Genomic DNA, 10964 nt, shown 5'->3' on the forward strand with positions numbered 1-10964 from the left:
TAACACCACTCACTCGCACTCTGTTCTAACCCTTCTAGAGAATCGTAAGAATTCACACCACTCACTCGTGCGTGTACCAGAGACGTGTTTTGACTCGTACACGTGGCGCGCATGTGTCCACAAAGACAAAGACCCCCCGTATAGCCTTAACATACTTTCGTGGCAAGTGCTGTTAGCGAGCAGCACCTATGAAGGCCGGAACCGCACACGATCGTGGTGGGTGTCCAGCACCACGACTACACACCGCACCGGGTACTCATTTGAGGCTGAGTCGATCTAGGGAAGGCCCAGGACCGGTTCAGAGAATCGTCACCGGTGTTGGGCATGAGCGGGAATCGAACTCGGGTCCCCAGGTTCGTAGCGCAGCGTAGCGCTAACCGCTACACCACACACAGTGACACACACAGATACACACACAGTGACACACACACACACAGATACACACACAGATACACACACACAGATACAAACAACAACAACAACAACCGCCATTCGCCACTAAGTGGCGGTGACGTCACCACGGCGCTTGTGCCAGGCTATGTGCACATTGAGGCCACAGATACACACAGACAGAGGCACACATACAGTTGCACACACACAGAGACACACACATATACACACAGACACACACAGAAACACACAGAAACACAGATACACAGATACACACACAGACAGATACACAGATATATACACACAGAGACACACACAGACAGATAGACACACACACAGACACACAGACAGAGACACAGACAGAGACACACACACAGATACACACACACAGATACACACACACACAGAGACACACATAGAGATACACACACAGATGCACACACACAGATAGACACAAAGATAAAGATCCCCCGTATAGCCTTAACAGACTGTAGGGGCAAGTGCTGTTAGCGAGCACCTATGAAGGCCAGAACGGTACACGAGGGGGTGGGTGGCCAGCACCACGCCCGACCGCCTTTGTCTCCCCAGTGACGATGTTTACACACCTCACCAGGTACTCATTTGAGGCTGAGTCGACCTAGGGGAGGCCGGGACCGGTTCAGATAATCGTCACTGGTGTTGGCCGTGAGCGGGAATCGAACTCGTGTCGCCAGGTTCATAGCGCAGCGCGCTAACCGCTACACTAGACACACACACAGACACACAGACAGAGACACACAAAGACAGATACACACACACACGTGTGCACTCACCCAAAAGCCAGCTTCTCCCGTCAGCCGCCGTGAATTCAATTCGCTAGACAAATCAATGCAGTCTATGTGACAGTACTTTGACGCGCTCACTCAGCGAATCGCACTTGACAGCGACGTTAAAAGCATTAATCGTAATTACAAAACCAAATAGAAATTTTGATTGACAGGCGACCGGAATGGTTGTATCCGTGGTGTGTGTGTGTGCCGAGTTAGGTAGCCCTATATATATGTGTGCGTGTGTGGGTGTTTCTGTGTGTCTGTGCACGTGTGTGTGTGTCAGTGCTGAATATCATTTTCCATCCACCCACAGCCCCTCCCCTCCGCCACGAGTCCCCCCCACGACCCCCCCTGGTCTTGTTTGGGTGAACAGCTGATTTTGCTGACGTCACCCACGTTGAAATTCTGGCCAATGGTCACAGAGACGAGGCAGCGGGGGGTGGGGTGGGGGCAAAATAAATAAATAAATAAATCCCATTCTCAGGGGGGGGGGGGGCAAAATAAATATATAAATAACATTCCCAAACTAAGGCATTGCTGCCCACACTGGGAAATGCAATCGACGTGGGGCTCATCCAAATTTTAATTCACAACAACAGCAACAAAAAACCCCTCCCCCGCTATATACGGGGAGAAGTTGCGTCCATGCTGCTGCTGTTGCTGTTGCCGCTGCAGAGTTAACAGAAGCACAGATCGCAAAGACATCGGACGCGTTACACGCGTGTGTGTGTGTGCTCTTGTACTGATTCCAGCGGTGTCAAGATCGGCCTCTGTGGAGGAGGCTCGTGAAGGACGCTGCTACTGGGCAGCTGGAGGCAGTCGCCCTCCAACAACAACAGAGGGCGGAGGAGCGACGCTCACAACAACGAGCGGAACGCCGGGTAGCTAAAGCACAGCAAGTTGGCACAGTAGGGGGCACAGGTGGTGCATCAGCTAGTCATCTCGGTCATCTCAGTCAGTCGACCCGTGGCACCTGCTGGGTCTGCCCCGTGACCTCCTGCCGGCGGGCGTTCGACACTTCGCGTGGTCTCAAGGTGCACATGGCCTGGCACAAGCGTCGTGGTGACGTCACCGCCACTTAGTTGCGAATGGCGGTTGTTGTTATTGTTTTAAAGGAAAAAAGTTGATATAATGGCGACGTTTCGGGCAAACGGCCCCTTTCGTGTGCTGTGAAGAAAGTGCCATCACCCGAAACGTCGCCTATTTTTTAATCTATTTCGGCCCGTTTAAGGTCCCAGTCGACAACTGGCAAAATGTTACTCAGCGCGTGGCAAATCCGAATAATAATTTACAACAGCAAAAAAAACAACCATCTCCCCCGCTATATACGGGAATGTTTGGCGATGCCTGCTGCTGTTGCTGCTGCAGCAGCCTAGTTGGTAGTGGGTGTGTGTGAGGGGGGGCTGCACAGATACACAGAGACATTGGACGCGTCCGCTGTCAAATAATACCACCTTGTGTGTGTCGGAACTTAAAAGGGAGAAAACACAATGCGGACGTTTCGGGCAATTGCCCTATCGTGTGCTACGAAGAAGGAGACATTGCCCGAGACATCGCCTAAGCACCCCTCCCCAATAACCATGAGGGGGTGACGTCACTCCACATGCCGCACCCCTCCCCAATAACAATTATCGGTTGACGTCACTCCACATGTTGCAAACCCCCCCTCCCCTCATTAATCATTAATCATCAGCTGAACAATGTTTCTATTGAATATTTCAGATTTACTGCAACGCACACCCGTCCTTGGGCGGCCAAACAAGCTAGTTAAATAAAATTGCGCGTTTCAGGTCACACTGTCATTATATTGATGAACGTGATCGACGGAGGGGGGGGGCCTCGGGGGTACAGCCGGTGTGCATCTCCCGGTCATCTCACAAAGCCAAACCCATGGCATCACCTGGGTCTGACCTCCTGCTAGCAGCGAGCCCTTCGACACTTCACGTGGGCCTCAAAAAAAGTGTGCACCTGGCAGAGGTCGCAACCGGGTACCCGATACCCGTACCCAACCCGATACCCGGCTACCCGTACCTTGCGACCCTGGTGCGGCCGGGTACGGGTGCGGGTAGGCCGTGAGTCACTGGTGAGTAACCGTTTGTCACTCATTTCCCAACGTCTTGTCTCTTCTCACAATTCAAGTTCCTAGAATCAACCCACCCGCGCCTGCAACATGGCTTCATCCCAGAGGTCGCAATCAGGTACCCGATACCCGTACCCGTTTGTGACCCTGGTGCGCTCGGGTACGGGTACGGTTAAGGAATCAAAACCCGTTTGCGACCCTCTGGCACCTGGCCTGGCACAGTCGACGCGGTGACGTCGCGGGGATGTTGGTAAGTGGTGAGCCAGGAATCCGTTCAGCGCAATAGTCGCTGGCGTTGGCGGCCGTGAGCGGGGCAATTGAACTCTGATCGCACAACCTCGTGGCCCACTGCGCTCACCACCGCCGCCACCACCACCACCACCACACGTGTCCCCACGACGCACTTGGGAACAGAACGTACAGTGGTAGTAGTGTTGAGTGCCCAAGATTCCACATGACTTGGGTTCTGTGTGTGTGTATGTTGGACATGTGCGTGCATGTCTGTTTGTTATGGAGGAGCGGTGGCGCGGCGGTTAGCGCGCCGCGCTTGCGAACCCGGCGACCCGAGTTTAGATTCCCGCTCGCGGACACCCCAAACATCGGCGATCCGATAGCTGGACCGGTCCTGGGTCTCCCCTAGGTCGACTCAGCCTCAAACGAGTGCCCGGTGCGGTGTGTAAACATCGCCACTGGCTGCTTGGCCACCCACCCCCTCGTGTACCGTTCCGGTCTACGTAGGTGCCCGCTAACAGCACTTGCCCCAACAGTCTGTTAAGGCTATATGGGGGATCTTTGTCTTTTGTGAGTGTCTATGTTTGGGCGTGTTTGACTGCATGTCTGTGTGTGAGTTTGAAGAGCGGTGGCGCAGCGGTTAGCGCACTGCGCTACGAACCCGACGACCCCGGCTCGATTCCCGCCCACAACACCAGTAGCAATGTCCGAACCGGTCCTCCCCTAAGTCGACTCAGCCTGAAGTGAACAAGGGGCCATTCATTGAGTAGGTACGCAAAAATCTGTCAAAACTTGGCCTCTCCCCCTCCTCCCTGTACGCACGCCGACTTTTTACACCCCCCACCCCCCCCCCCCGAATCCTATAGAACGGCCGATATTTAATCCACGCAGAAACGATCAAGGATTAATAATATTAACGTGTTTAAGCAAACAGATTGTCCACACCGCCGGACCATCGAACTCATTTGAAGGCCAATGTAGACACATTATTATCGAGGTTTCACCCCCCCCCCTCCCCCCCGTTTCCTATGCGTACACTGTCAGTAGACCCCCCCCCCCATACGCACGCATTTAGGTAAACCCCCCCTCCCTGTCCCCCCTCCGTCCCCCCTCCATGCGTACGTACGAGATGGATGGCCCCGTACCCGGTGCGATGCGTAAACATCATCAAACCCACGCGAGGCGGAGGAGGCTCCATCCACCAGCAGGTGGCGTGAGCGTGCACTTGCAGGGCTTCACCTTTACCCGAGCATACATACAAAAGAGACAAAGATCGCCCGTACAGCCTTAAGAGACTTTCGGGGCAAGTGCTCTTAGCGAGCAACCTGCACGGCACACGAGACGTTGTGGGGCGGTCAGCATCACCCCCGGCCGCCTTTGTCTCCCTCAGGGCGACGTTGACTACACACCGGAGCAGGTACTCATTTGAGGCTGAGTCGACCTAGGGGAGGCTCAGGACACATTCAGAACACACACACACATATTTCACCGTGCGTGCAAATGTCCAGTTCTCCTTGTACCCATAATTATCACTCCCCACGCAAATACATTCCGTTTATTTTTGATGGGTGGAGGGGGAATGCGATGTGGGGGGAGGGAGGGAGGGATGGGAGATGGGAGCAAAACACAAACTTGAAATAGCATCACTGTATCTGGCAAGCAGCACCGAAAGATTAGCGTGACACTCAGCTGATGCTGCTGCTGATGATACATTATAGAAGTTTGTCCACGCGTCATTGTTATCTGTGTGTGTGTCTCACTTGGGGGGGGGGGGGGAGCGGTGGTGCAGCGGTTAGCTCACTGCGCTGTTACGAACCCCGACGACCCGGGTTCGATTCCCGCTCACGGCCAACACCGCTGATTTGTTATCTGAACCGGTCCTGGGCCTCCCCTAAGTCGACTCAGCCTCAAAATGAGTACCTGGTGCGGTGTGTAAACCATTGCCACTGGGGAGACAAAGGCGGCTAGGTGTGGTGCTGGCCACCCACCCCCTCGTGCGCCGTTCTGCCTTTCATAGGTGCTACTCGCTAACAGCACTTGCCACGAAAGTCTGTTAAAGGCTATATGGGGGACTTTGTCTTTTGTTTTTGTGGTAGTGGCGAGTGGTGGCGCAGCGGTTAGCCCACTGCGCTATTACGAACCCCGGCTACCCGAGTTCTATTCCCGCTCACGGTCAACACCGGTGACGATTATCTGAACCGGTTTTGGGCCTTTCCTAGGTCGACTCAGCCTCAAACAAGCACCTGGTCGCGACTGGGAAGACAAAGGCGGCCGGGCGTGGTTGCTGCTGGCCACCCACCCCCTCGTGCGCCGTGCCGGCCTTCATAGGAGCTACTCGCTAACAGCACTTGCCCCGACAGTCTGTTAAGGTTATACGGGGGATCTTTGTCTTTGTGTGAGTGTCACCTGACACCCTGGATTCATCTGTACATGAGGGAGATGGTGGTGATGATGGAGATGATGTTGATGATGATGTAGATGATGTTGATGGTTGGTGGAGATGATGGTGATGATGGAGATGATGATTGATGGAGGTGATGGTGACGATGCTGGATAACGATGGTGATGGTAGCCGAGTGATGGATAATGGAGGATGATGGTGATGATGGTGATGATGGAGGTGAATGATGATGGTGATGCTGGTGACGATGGAGATGAATGATGATGGTGATGCTGGTGACGATGGAACACGACATACAGTAAGTTGTGCAGTCACGTGCGTTTCCCGGCACACAACATCGCCATCACCCTACCCTCACCATCACCCCCATCACCTTACCCTCACCATCACCCTACCCTCACCATCACCCCCATCACCCTACCTCCCACCACCCTTCCCTCATTTGTTTACCTTCGCTAGGCGTTGTGCTCCCATCGTGCTTGTGTGCTGTTGTTGTTGTCACGTGATGATCACGTGCCCCTACTGGCATCTGATGAGCTTTGTAGCTCATCGGATTCCACTTGCAGTTTAAATACAGATTCTGATCACCCCCCCCCCTCACTACCAACCCTCACCACCTCCCTCACCACCACCCTCACCACCACCCCCCCCCCCCTCACTACCCCCCTCACCACCACCCTCACCACCACCCTCACCACCACCCTCACCACCCTCCCCTCACCACCCCCCTCACCACCTCCACCACCCCCCTCACTACCAACCCTCACCACCTCCTCATCACCACCCCCCTCACCACCCCCCCTCACCCCCCCCCCCACCACCCCCCTCACCACCCCCCTTACCACCACCCCTCACCACCCCCCTCACCACCACCCCTCACCACCCACTCACCACCCCCCTCACCACCCACTCACCACCCCCCTCACCACTCCCCTCACCACCACCTTCACCACCCACTCACCACCCCCCCTCACCACCCCCCCTCACCACCCCCTCACCACCACCCCCACCACCCCCCTCACCACCCCCCTCACCACCCCCCCTCACAACCCCCTCATCCACCCCCCCCACCCCCCCTCACCACCACCTTCACCACCCACTCACCACCCCCCTCACCACCCCCCCTCACCACCCCCTCACCACCACCCCCACCACCCCCCCTCACCACCCCCCTCACCACCCCCCTCACCACCCCCCCTCACAACCCCCTCATCTACCCCCCCACCCCCTCACCACCCCCCCCACCCCCCCTCACCACCCCCCCCACCCCTCCTCACCACCACCTTCACCACCCACTCACCACCCCCCTCACCACCCCCCCTCACCACCCCCTCACCACCACCCCCACCACCCCCCCTCACCACCCCCCTCACCACCCCCGTCACCACCACCCCCACCACCCCCCTTACCACCACCCCTCACCACCCCCCTCACCACAACCCCATACCACCCACTCACCACCCCCCTCACCACCACCCCCACCACCCCCCTCACCACCTCCCTCACAACCCCCCCTCACCACCCCCTCACCACCACCCCCACCCCCTCACCACCCCCCTCACCACCCCCCTCACCAACCCCCCTCACCACCCCCCCTCACCACCCCCATCACCACCACCCCCACCACCCCCCTCACCACCCCCTCACCACCACCCCCCCACCACCCCCTCACCACCCCCTCACCACCCCCCCACCACCCCCTCACCACCCCCCTCACCACCACCCCCACCACCCCCACCACCCCCTCACCACCACCCCTCACCACCCCCCTCACCACCCCCCTCACCACCCCCCTCACCACCCCCCTCACCACCACCCCTCACCACCCCCTCACCACCACCCCCACCACCCCCCTCACCACCACCCCTCACCACCCCTCTCACCACCCCCCTCACCACCCCCCTCACCACCCCCCCTCACCACCACCCCCACCACCCCCCCTCACCACCCCCCTCACCACCCCCACCACCACCCCTCACCACCCCCTCACCACCCCCCTCACCACCCCCCCTCACCACCCCCATCACCACCCCCACCACCACCCCTCACCACCCCCACCACCACCCCTCACCACCCCTCTCACCACCCCCCTCACCACCCCCCCTCACCACCCCCATCACCACCCCCACCACCACCCCTCACCACCCCCACCACCACCCCTCACCACCCCTCTCACCACCCCCCTCACCACCCCTCTCACCAACCCCCTCACCACCCCCCCTCACCACCCCCCTCACCACCCCCCCTCACCACCCCCCTCACCACCACTCTAACTTCTCCCCCCCTCCGTCCTCATCACTGCTTCTCTCATCAGTCCCACCATCAAAGACAAAGATCCCCCATGTAGCCTGTAACAGGCTGTTGGGGCAAGTGCTGTTAGCGAGCACCTATGAAGGCCGGCACGGCACACGAGGGGGTGGGTGGCCAGCACCACCACGCCCGGCCGCCTTTGTCTCCCAAGTGGCGATGTTTACTACACACCGCACCAGGTACTCATGTTGAGACCGAGTCGACCTAGGGGGAGGCCCAGCAGCGGTTCAAGATAATCGTCACTGCCGGTGTTGGTGGCCGTGAGCGGGAATCGAACTCGGCTCGCCGGGGTTGGTAGCGCGGCGCAGCGCTCACCACTACACCACCGCTCCTCACACTCACACACACACTGACACTCCAACAGCGCTCACCACTACACCACCGCTCCCCACACTCACACACACACTGACACTCCAACAGCGCTCACCACTACACCACCGCTCCCCACACTCACACACACACTGACACTCCAACAGCGCTCACCACTACACCACCGCTCCCCACACTCACACACACACTGACACACCAACAGCGCTCACCACTACACCACCGCTCCCCACACTCACACACACACTGACACACCAACAGCGCTCACCACTACACCCCCGCTCCCCACACTCACACACACACTGACACTCCAACAGCGCTCACCACTACACCACCGCTCCCCACACTCACACACACTGACACACCAACAGCGCTCACCACTACACCACCGCTCCCCACACTCACACACACTGACACACCAACAGCGCTCACCACTACACCACCGCTCCCCACACACACACACACTGACACTCCAACAGCGCTCACCACTACACCACCGCTCCCCACACTCACACACACTGACACTCCAACAGCGCTCACCACTACACCACCGCTCCCCACACTCACACACACTGACACACCAACAGCGCTCACCACTACACCACCGCTCCCCACACTCACACACACTGACACACCAACAGCGCTCACCACTACACCACCGCTCCCCACACTCACACACACTGACACACCAACAGCGCTCACCACTACACCACCGCTCCCCACACTCACACACACTGACACACCAACAGCGCTCACCACTACACCACCGCTCCCCACACTCACACACACACTGACACTCCAACAGCGCTCACCACTACACCACCACTCCCCACACTCACACACACTGACACACCAATAGCGCTCACCACTACACCACCGCTCCCCACACTCACACACACTGACACACCAACAGCGCTCACCACTACACCACCGCTCCCCACACTCACACACACACTGACACACCAACAGCGCTCACCACTACACCACCGCTCCCCACACTCACACACACTGACACACCAACAGCGCTCACCACTACACCACCGCTCCCCACACTCACACACACACTGACACTCCAACAGCGCTCACCACTACACCACCGCTCCCCACACTCACACACACTGACACACCAACAGCGCTCACCACTACACCACCGCTCCCCACACTCACACGCACACTGACACTCCAACAGCGCTCACCACTACACCACCGCTCCCCACACTCACACACTCTGACACACCAACAGCGCTCACCACTACACCACCGCTCCCCACACTCACACACACTGACACACCAACAGCGCTCACCACTACACCACCGCTCCCCACACTCACACACACACTGACACTCCAACAGCGCTCACCACTACACCACCGCTCCCCACACTCACACACACTGACACACCAACAGCGCTCACCACTACACCACCGCTCCCCACACTCACACACACTGACACACCAACAGCGCTCACCACTACACCACCGCTCCCCACACTCACACACACACTGACACTCCAACAGCGCTCACCACTACACCACCGCTCCCCACACTCACACACACTGACACACCAACAGCGCTCACCACTACACCACCGCTCCCCACACTCACACACACACACTGACACTCCAACAGCGCTCACCACTACACCACCGCTCCCCACACTCACACACACTGACACACCAACAGCGCTCACCACTACACCACCGCTCTCCACACTCACACACACACACTGACACTCCAACAGCGCTCACCACTACACCACCACTCCCCACACTCACACACACTGACACACCAACAGCGCTCACCACTACACCACCGCTCCCCACACTCACACACACACTGACACTCCAACAGCGCTCACCACTACACCACCGCTCCCCACACTCACACACACTGACACACCAACAGCGCTCACCACTACACCACCGCTCCCCACACTCACACACACTGACACTCCAACAGCGCTCACCACTACACCACCGCTCCCCACACTCACACACACTGACACTCCAACAGCGCTCACCACTACACCACCGCTCCCCACACTCACACACACTGACACACCAACAGCGCTCACCACTACACCACCGCTCCCCACACTCACACACACTGACACTCCAACAGCGCTCACCACTACACCACCGCTCCCCACACTCACACACACACTGACACTCCAACAGCGCTCACCACTACACCACCGCTCCCCACACTCACACACACACTGACACTCCAACAGCGCTCACCACTACACCACCGCTCCCCACACTCACACACACTGACACACCAACAGCGCTCACCACTACACCACCGCTCCCCACACTCACACACACTGACACTCCAACAGCGCTCACCACTACACCACCGCTCCCCACACTCACACACACACTGACACTCCAACAGCGCTCACCACTACACCACC

The 10964-nt window shown here is 58.1% G+C and overlaps 1 protein-coding gene across 1 annotated transcript in view; it reads right to left on the reverse strand.

Annotated features, from left to right (window-relative positions):
• The window catches only part of LOC144949654 (uncharacterized), an 11633-nt gene extending 10221 nt beyond the window's left edge, over window positions 1–1412 (reverse strand). The window contains exon 1 of the mRNA XM_078879639.1: window positions 1203–1412. The gene's annotated coding sequence lies outside the window, so the exon portion shown is untranslated. The remainder of the gene's footprint in view (window positions 1–1202) is intronic.
• Window positions 1413–10964: the final 9552 nt, after the last annotated feature.

This window comes from Lampetra fluviatilis, chromosome 54 (assembly GCF_964198595.1).
Source record: "Lampetra fluviatilis chromosome 54, kcLamFluv1.1, whole genome shotgun sequence".
Lineage (NCBI taxonomy): Eukaryota > Metazoa > Chordata > Hyperoartia > Petromyzontiformes > Petromyzontidae > Lampetra > Lampetra fluviatilis.